This window comes from Panicum virgatum, chromosome 3K (genome assembly GCF_016808335.1).
Source record: "Panicum virgatum strain AP13 chromosome 3K, P.virgatum_v5, whole genome shotgun sequence".
Classification (NCBI taxonomy): Eukaryota; Viridiplantae; Streptophyta; class Magnoliopsida; order Poales; family Poaceae; genus Panicum; species Panicum virgatum.
The window spans coordinates 41,305,448-41,314,549 of record NC_053138.1 but is presented as its reverse complement, the minus strand read 5'-3'; positions in this window follow the sequence as shown (position 1 = coordinate 41,314,549).

The window sequence follows — 9,102 nt, the reverse complement described above, 5'->3', positions numbered from 1 at the left end:
TATCATCGGAAAACCCTCACGTATCGAGTGTGATTTGATCGAGGTGAAAGGTTAGTGAATCAGGAAACTCGATGGAGGGAAAACCAGTTGAGGAATCTAATTTGAGAAGAAAAGCGAAAGGATTTGAATTGGTCAAAATATATTTTTAGGCTTAAAAGTAAATCTAGAAAAGTCTAGAAAAATCTTTTAATCCATAAAAAAATATATCCAAAGAATCCCAAAAATTCCAAGAAAAATCCTGGAGATATTTTGCGACACAAGAAGTCCAAATAAGATATTGGAATCTCGTAGAAAAAGTATTATAGAACTTTCCATTAAATGAATTTAGTTCTATAGAAAATGAGAATAATTGCTAGAAAAAACTAGAAAATTCTCGAAATATTCAGAAGAAGGATAATTATATTCAAATTTTTATTCACATCCCAAAATTAAAATTTTGGGGTGTGACAGATCACTTATTTAGAGACTTTCTTAGGAGAAGCAGTAAAAGTTCTATGGGAACAATGGGTAGAAAACTATCCTACTTTATATGCAGAATTAAAAAGGGCAGGAAATAATCCTAATAATTTTGCAAACTTAATCTCCAATATAATTATAGCTGAAGATCCAGAATTAGGTTTTACAAGTTTGCAAAATGAAAGACTTAGAGAAATAGAAAAATTATCTTTATCAAGTTGGAAAGGTATAAAGGAATTTTCCCAACATTACTTATACAATGCTACAACTGCAAAGCAAGGTTATAACAAAGGCATAGTTGAAATATATTTTAATAAATTACCTGATCCTTTAGGATCTATGATATTCGAAGAATATAAAAAGGAATCTGAAGGAATGGATGTAAATATTTCTCAAGCTATAACTTTTGTCTTTAAGCAATTAAGAAAAATATGCACAAGCATACAAGCTCAAAGATCAATGTAAAAGTCAGATTATAATTTCTGCAATAATATTGTTAAAATCCCCATGACATATGGAGACCGTGAATATGGACATTAAAGGAAGTAGTACAAACCTTATAAAGGAAGTAGTAATTTTAAAACAAAGAAGAGGTATTTCTTGAGAAGGTCAGACAATAGAGCACCTTTCTTACATAAAAGAAATGTCACAAGATATAATTCAAGAAAGAATTATGATAAAACTTGCAGGTGCTTTATTTGCAATTCACCAGACCATCTCAGTAAAACTTGTCCAAACAAAGGTCAAAAAAGATATTCTAGCAAATATGAAGAACAAGAAAGAGTACTAATAGTTGATAGTGTCAATGAAAATATCTTGATTTGTGATGATGAAATAAAAGATGATGAATCTATATATTCTGTCATAGAAACAGATGATGTAGAAAATGAAGAGCTAGAAAATAGCTCTAGTGAAGAGGAAGTAGACTTAATTGAAGCGCTAGCTGGTCTAAAAATAGAAATGATGAATCAACTTGAGTTAAAACATGAAGAACAACTGTTACCTAATAGATTTACACTATTAGCTTTTGAAGATGATCAAAAGAAGGATAAAATAAATATAAGTCTAGGAAACAAATATATTATAAAGATCCCAATCAAAGATATGCTAGGAATAAGAATTCCAATAATCATAAATTTAAAACCAAATCTATCATACCAGCTTTTAGCATTATTAGATACTGGTTGCACTAAAAATATAATTCATTGTAAATATTTTAAAAGATGTCCAGAATTAATATCAATTATAGAAGATGATAAGGCAGAAGTATCCATAGACATGTCAGGAATAAAATTTATTAATAATCAAATAGTATATAATATTAATTCATATATAAATGGAGCCAAATATGTCATAGACGAAGTAACAATAAGAGATTTGTCATTAATCAATGATGACATGATAATTGGTTTAAGATTTCTACAATATTCCACAAAGGGACTCATGGTAACTCAACAAGGATTTCATTCATACCTCATAACGAAGATATGCCTTATGCTACTAAGATAAATAAAAACCTAAATATGCAAAGTAAATGGGATCCAAGTACATCACATGATACATCAAAACATAATATTAGCACGCCATATGAATTCCTTACTCCCTAAATAAGCTTTAAAACTGAGCAAACTTTATCTTGCTTCATGCAAGATATTAAAGATCTAATTTGGAAAAAAATATGCTGAAATGCAATACAACATATTTAAGAATATCCAAAAATATTTTATGAATTTATATATAGGAAGAAATAGACATCAAGGTATTTTCATAGACACTCATATTTTCCCTTTGATTCATTTTGATGATAAACTAATAACTAAACCTCATCATAAATATCTTATATTAAGAGCTGATATTAATTTAATGCACTGTAGAAGTATATATATATCTCCAAATGAGAATATTTCTTTACAATGCCTTATAGATCATGGCCTAGTCCATGCTATCTATGGGTCTTTACAGCAAATTATATTTTCTGATCTGGGAAAAGCAATAAAAGAAGCATGTAACACCCAAGATGAATAAAGGGCAAAATATGCTTCCTACATGAGAATACCTAAAGTTGATATCTAAAATTAAATGTTTTGATCCGTTGCTCGAATGCACGAATGGACATTGTGTAGAGCTCGTCGAGTACTTTTCGTTTGACTATCTACATGCCATGCTACAGTAGCGCGCTACAGTAATCTCCCCCTCCTCCTCCCAACCCTAAAGCCGTCGCCCCCTACCTGTGCCGCCTGATGAGGACTAGGCCCGATCTTCTGAGAGGTAGGGGTAAATTCGATTGGTGGAGATCTCGACGTTGATGATCCGGCTTCAAATCAGCAAGATTCAAACCCTGCAACCGCTACACCACTGCTCCGTTGGTTATCAACCAAGCACAACTTGATTGACCTCGCCGAGAAGGCTTTTTCTGCAAGCAAATCGAAGGACACAAGCAAGAAGATGTAAACAACGCAATCTGATATTGCAATTATGGATGAAGCGAATCAAAGAGGGGATTCAAGAACTCGATTCCAAAGAACTAATCGACACAGTGGAGGAGATCAAGAACGGGGGCCCTGGATCAATGTATAAGGACTTGTCGCCACAGATACAACGATGCAATGTTTGTTCCTCGAAGGAAAACTCAAGACTAAACAAAATCTGAGTCTAAACGGTGGCGGCTATTAAGTTTAAGGGAGAAGGGGGGCGTCCTCGGGTTGGGGCGACCAGGGGGGTGCCCACAACATGGGCCTAAGGCCCGACATGATACAAAGCCTGAAAAGGCCCAAAATAGGTGATGCAGCACATTTTCATGGAGACACAGAAAGTTCCACGAGGTTTCTGGAGCTGGGACCAGAACCAAAAGAAGCGTCTCGTCGTCAATATTCCAATGCATCCAAGATCACCTCATTTGGATGCCGTATGAGGGAGATATCACCGAAACCGTACAGGGATGTCGGCTGAATCTGAGACGAACGTGATGACCGAGTTGGTGACCACTTGTAACTTGGGGAAGGCCATGGCATGAACGTGTCCAGCATGTCGATGTCCTCATCATCCTCCCCTTCTTGAACTGGAGTCATCCTCGACTCCATCCCATCATCAATCTCCTGCAAAAGGTTAGTGACAACAGAATGCAAGGTACAAGACGGCTCATGTGTGGAAGATACATATCGACAAAGCATAGTATAGCAAGGTGCATCATGGTTATCACGAAGCTCAGCAGCAGCAGAATTAGTAGCAAGATAAACACCTTCTTTCAATTTAATTCTATTAGGTTTAGCATCAGAAGATTCAGGAGGTGTATTTCTTTCAATTTCAGCAAGCTCATAAAAATGTTTCCTAATATCAGCTGGAGATAAAGGAAGCAAAGTAATCTTCTTGTCCTTATGCATGAAAGTGTATATATTAGTTCTACCAAGGTGTGTAACATCATTATCAAATTCCCATGGTCGTCCTAACAACAATGAAGATGATTGCATAGGTACGACATCAAAATCAGCATAGTCATGATAAGAACCAACAGAAAAGTGTATGCGTGCTGATTTAGTTACCTTAGTCTTACCACTATTGTTTAACCATTCTAGGTGGTAGGGGTGTGTGATAGAACGAGTGGGCAACCCAAACTTCTTGACCAAATCTGAACTCACCAAGTTGCTGCAACTCCCGCTATCAATAATGGTGAGAACACGATGATCGTTGACTTTCAGAAACATATGGAATAAATTCTTGCGTTGGATCTTCTCCTCATCCTCATGTTCCACTTTAGAACTCAGCACACGCTGCACAAGAAGACTAGGAAGATGCGCCATTGCAGCTACAGAATCAATTGCTTCACTCTCATCGTCCTCCAAATCTGCAACAATGTTAGCTGCAAGAACCAAATCATCCTCAACATCACTAGCACTTATATATCCATTACCATCAGGTGAAGCGACGAAGGCACGAGTACTTGGACAATCCTTCATGACATGTTCCATTCCCTTGCAGCGCTGGTACACGATGTTTGCAGATCTACTCGACGAACCCTTTTCCAAAGTTGTATGCTTCTTGTGTGATTGGTTCTGCACAGTAGACACATTGCTTACCTCAGAAGCGGGCGCAGGAGATGGTGGTGTTGCTGGTGGCTTAGCAATAGGCGCCTTGGGCTTCTCAACATCGAAACGCTACTGAAACGATCCCCCAGTGTTGGACCTGAAAGAATGTAGGACAATGCGGCATCCTTGTACTTCCCGTTCTGCCTTAAGAACAAGATGATACAATTGGGAAAAATGAGTCCAGTTTTTGTAATCAAGAATATCCTGTGTATCACGATTTAAACCACCAAAGAACCTAGCACTAGTGTCCTCATCATCCTCACGAATACCACAACGTGCTAGACCAATAAGTAATTCCTGATAATATTCCTCTACTCCTTTATCACCTTGTTTTAAATTTTGCAATTTTAAACGTAGATCACACTGGTAATAAGGAGGAACAAAACGAGACTTCATGCATTGTTTCAAAACAGGCCAAGTTTGAGGCACAACAGCAGCATTACCAGCATTGCAAATATCATTCCACTAAAACAAAGCAAAACTAGTAAATTCACTAGTAGCAAGTCTAACTCTATGCTCAGTATGAATCAAATGAGAATTAAACTTTTATTCAACAGTGAGTTGCCAATCTAAATAAGCCTCAGGATCAGCAGTACCAACAAAAGGAATCATGGTAAATTTAATTTTAGCAAAAGAATCATTGTTACCACGATTATGATTACCTCCCATACCTTGATGATTGCGCCGCAGACGGTACGCATCATGATCCTCATCACCATCAAGGACGGCATCCTCATCCTCGTCCTCATCACCATCATGAGGGTGGCGTCGGTGTCGCTATCTAGGGGGATGTTGTTCAACATGCTGAAGCCGGGTGACCAGTCCATTGATACTGCGCATCATCTCATTGAACTTCCTGTTGATGTAGGTGCACTGGTCATCAACAAGTTTCTTAAGATCATCCTTGGAGACACATTCATTGATGTCCGTAGGGGACTCCCCTCCTTTACCTGACCCTGTCATGGTTAGAAGATAGCAAAATACAACACCAAGGTATTATCCCTATCAACTAACAAGTACTAGGTGGTGGTGAAAGTGGAGTGCAAAATCTCAAGCGGCTTACTACCGTCTTGCAAGTGTTCTTACCAAAGCCAAACAGGATGGTACAATCTATTGTCGAGCTGGGTGTAATAGTTGCAAGATGAACCTGTACTGATCGAAGTATATGTGGAGCTGTAGGACAGACACAATATGTAGAAAGGAATAGCAAATAACGAATGCAGATTAGCAAAGTTCAATAAGTATCCAAAGTACAAGTCACAATTGCTGTCTAAGTCATGTCCTTAGGCATAGCACAACAAGTTGGAACAAAGAACGGTGGATACAGCTCAAAGAACAAGCAAAACAACACTCTATGCACTTGTTTTTAATCTTTCCCCGGAAAACCTCCAGGACTAGTAGGAATCAAGATTTCTTATTTTTTCAAATATTTTTTTTATATTTTTTTCCGAACAGATGTAACACAAGCTCCAACCACAAAATTTGCACCTTAAACAGAGGTGGGATGTGGCCTACAGAAAATGAGGAACGTTTCCTGAAAACTAGAAAACAAGTTCGGAGCCCCAAAACTGCCTCTTTCTGTTTTTTTTTTAAAATTCTGAGATCGGTCGCAAATGGCGAGGCGATTTCATGGCATGTGTAGAATTTCATCTTCTTTCTGCTGTAAAAAATTGAGCCAAAACAGAGCACCGAGCAAAAAGTTATGCCTATTTTACCGAAGGTAACTCGAGTTACGCAGATTTCAGAGGGCACAACGCGGCAGATAAGGCAGCGGCGGCTAGGGCAAAGCGTCCCTAAACCACAGCACACGAAATGGCCGAGCAAAGCGTCTTAGCTAGGGCAAAGTATCTCTAGTATAAGCAGCAATAGGTATCGCCAGATGAAATCAAGAAGGGCTGCGATGCAAGGCGAAACAACACAAGGCGGCTTGCAGCCTATCTAGGGCTGGCGCTGCAGGAAGTCACACAAGGCGGCTAGTGAGGGCAAGTCGAGTAATGGGGTGGATCGACTTGTTGTTTGGGTAATGGTGAAGTGGGACAGCGGCGGAAACAAAACACACAGTGACGGCGACTGAACTACGACCACGAACACACTAAACCAGCAATAAGACTCGACCACGGACACAAACTCAACAAAGCGAATATGAAATGAAATTGCAAAAGCCAAAGAGGTTCTAGGATAGCGGAAATTTTTTTGTAGGTTTTTTTGTGGACTCTAGGTATATGAAGGCGAATGAATCTAAGGGGAAAACGAAGGGTAATACCTCACGGGAAACCTGAAATCTGATACCACTTGATGAGGACTAGGCCCGATCTTCCGAGAGGTAGGGGTAAATTCGATTGGTGGAGATCTCGACGTTGACGATCTGGCTTCAAATTAGTAAGATTCGAACCCTGCAACCGCTACACCACTGCTCCGTTGGTTATCAACCAAGCACAACTTGATTGACCTCGCCGAGAAGGCTTTTCCTGCAAGCAAATCGAAGGACACAAGCAAGAAGATGTAAACAACGCAATCTGATATTGCAATTATGGATGAAGTGAATCAAAGAGGGGTTCAAGAACTCAATTCGAAAGGACTAATCGACACAGTGGAGGAGATCAAGAACAGAGGCCCTGGATCAATGTATAAGGACTTGTCGCCATAGATACAACGATGCAATGTCTGTTCCTCGAAGGAAAACTCAAGACTAAACAAAACCCAAGTCTAAACGGTGGCGGCTACTGTGTTTAAGGGAGAAGGGGGGATGTCCTAGGGTTGGGGCGACCAAAGGGGGCACCCACAACTTGGGCCTGAGGCCCGACATGATACAAAGCCTGAAAAGGCCCAAAACAGGTGACGCAGCACCTTTCCGTGGACACACAGAAAGTTCCACAAGGTTTCTGGAGCTGGGACCAGAACCAAAAGAAGTGTCTCATCATCACGATTCCAACACATCCAAGATCACCTCATTTGGACGCCGTGTTAGGGAGATATCACCGAAACCGTACAGGGATGCCGGCTGAATCCGAGACGAACGTGATGACCGAGTTGGTGACGACTTGTAACTTGGGGAAGGCCATGGCATTAACATGTCCAGCATGTCGATGTCCTAATCACCGCCACCACTTTTGTTGTGGAAACAAAGGAGTGAAGAGGGAGAGGAAGAGAAGAGGAGAGAAGGGAAACTAGGGCACGTTTTCGTCGATCCTCGTCGTTCCTCTCCAAAAACCAGTTGGAATTTCTCTCCTCTTTCCGTTTTCCCCATCTCCATGGCTTTTGCTCGCTGTTCATGGTGGCACGCCTTGTGTGGTGTAGTGCAGCGAGGTTAGATGCAAGAAAGAAGGGGAAATGGAGTGGAATCACCATAATTATCGTCGTCATTGCCTTGGCCCTTGTTGTTTGCAAGGGGAACCCCTAGGTGAGATATGCCCTTGCTTTAGAACATGTTTCCCCCTGGTTTTAGAAGTTTTTAGCTCTTGGGATTAGTGGTATTAGTCGCCTTTTGGACTAGAATTAAGGTTTTGTCCTCGACGCTTTTCTCAGCACGTTATCAATCTGTGCAGTTTCTGTTCGTGGACATTTTTCATGTTCTTAATGATCTCAAAAAATATCATACCTTTATATGAGTTGGAGAAGAGTTAGAGATCTTTCTATGTCCACAGAGAACACCTCAATCGGATTTAAGATGAGGGAGAAACTAAGGTTGGAATCTGACAGTTTTTCAGTCTCATAATTCTGGGCAGTGTCTATTAACCTAAAGTTTAGGAAATCTTAATGGCGTTTTTGGACTTTATGATAGTTAAAAGAGTTGTAGATAATTTCATAATCTTTCCATATTGGTAAAGATCATATCCATCCGAATTTTGGAGCTTCAGGTATGACTGTCTCAATTGAACTGTTTAGCAGAATCTATCAGAATGTCAGATTAAGGTTCACCTCGATTTTATCCAATGATAATGATTTTTTCTACAATTTTTTGATAACTACAAAGTTGTAGGCTATGAATTTATATTTCTTGTGGCAAAATATCAGAATTTTTCACCATCAGAATCAAAGACTCCAAAAAAGAGAAGAAACAGTGCTGCTGTTATGTCTAGATTGGAGTGTTTTGTGTGAGGACGTTGGGTTCAGGCGTAGGATTGCTTTACTTGATGTTTTTCTTTTGAAGTATGTTTGTTTTGGTGCTGAGGTATGTTTGTGAATAGGTGGTGCATCTTCGGACCGTGCTTAGCTCACGTTCTTGATCTTCGGTGAAGGCAAGTAAACGTAGCGATGTGGTCTACTCGCTTTGACTTTGTTATTTGAATTGCCTCCATTGTATTTTAGAAGCTCACACTAGCCAGATAAGATATGAATTTTACTTTATTTGTAGATTTATATGTTTATCCACTTGTGGCATTGCTCTTGGAGTTATAAATTTTGGAGGTATATGAAGTTCATGCATTGCAATCATACTTTTGCACTCTCATATTGAAGATGCATATGAAGAAACCGTAGCCGGATTGGTGCGTTAAGTACCGGTACAGCAACGCACGTTGAGATATAGCAATGTGGTTGCAGCCCTCACTTCCTTCCTTGGGAT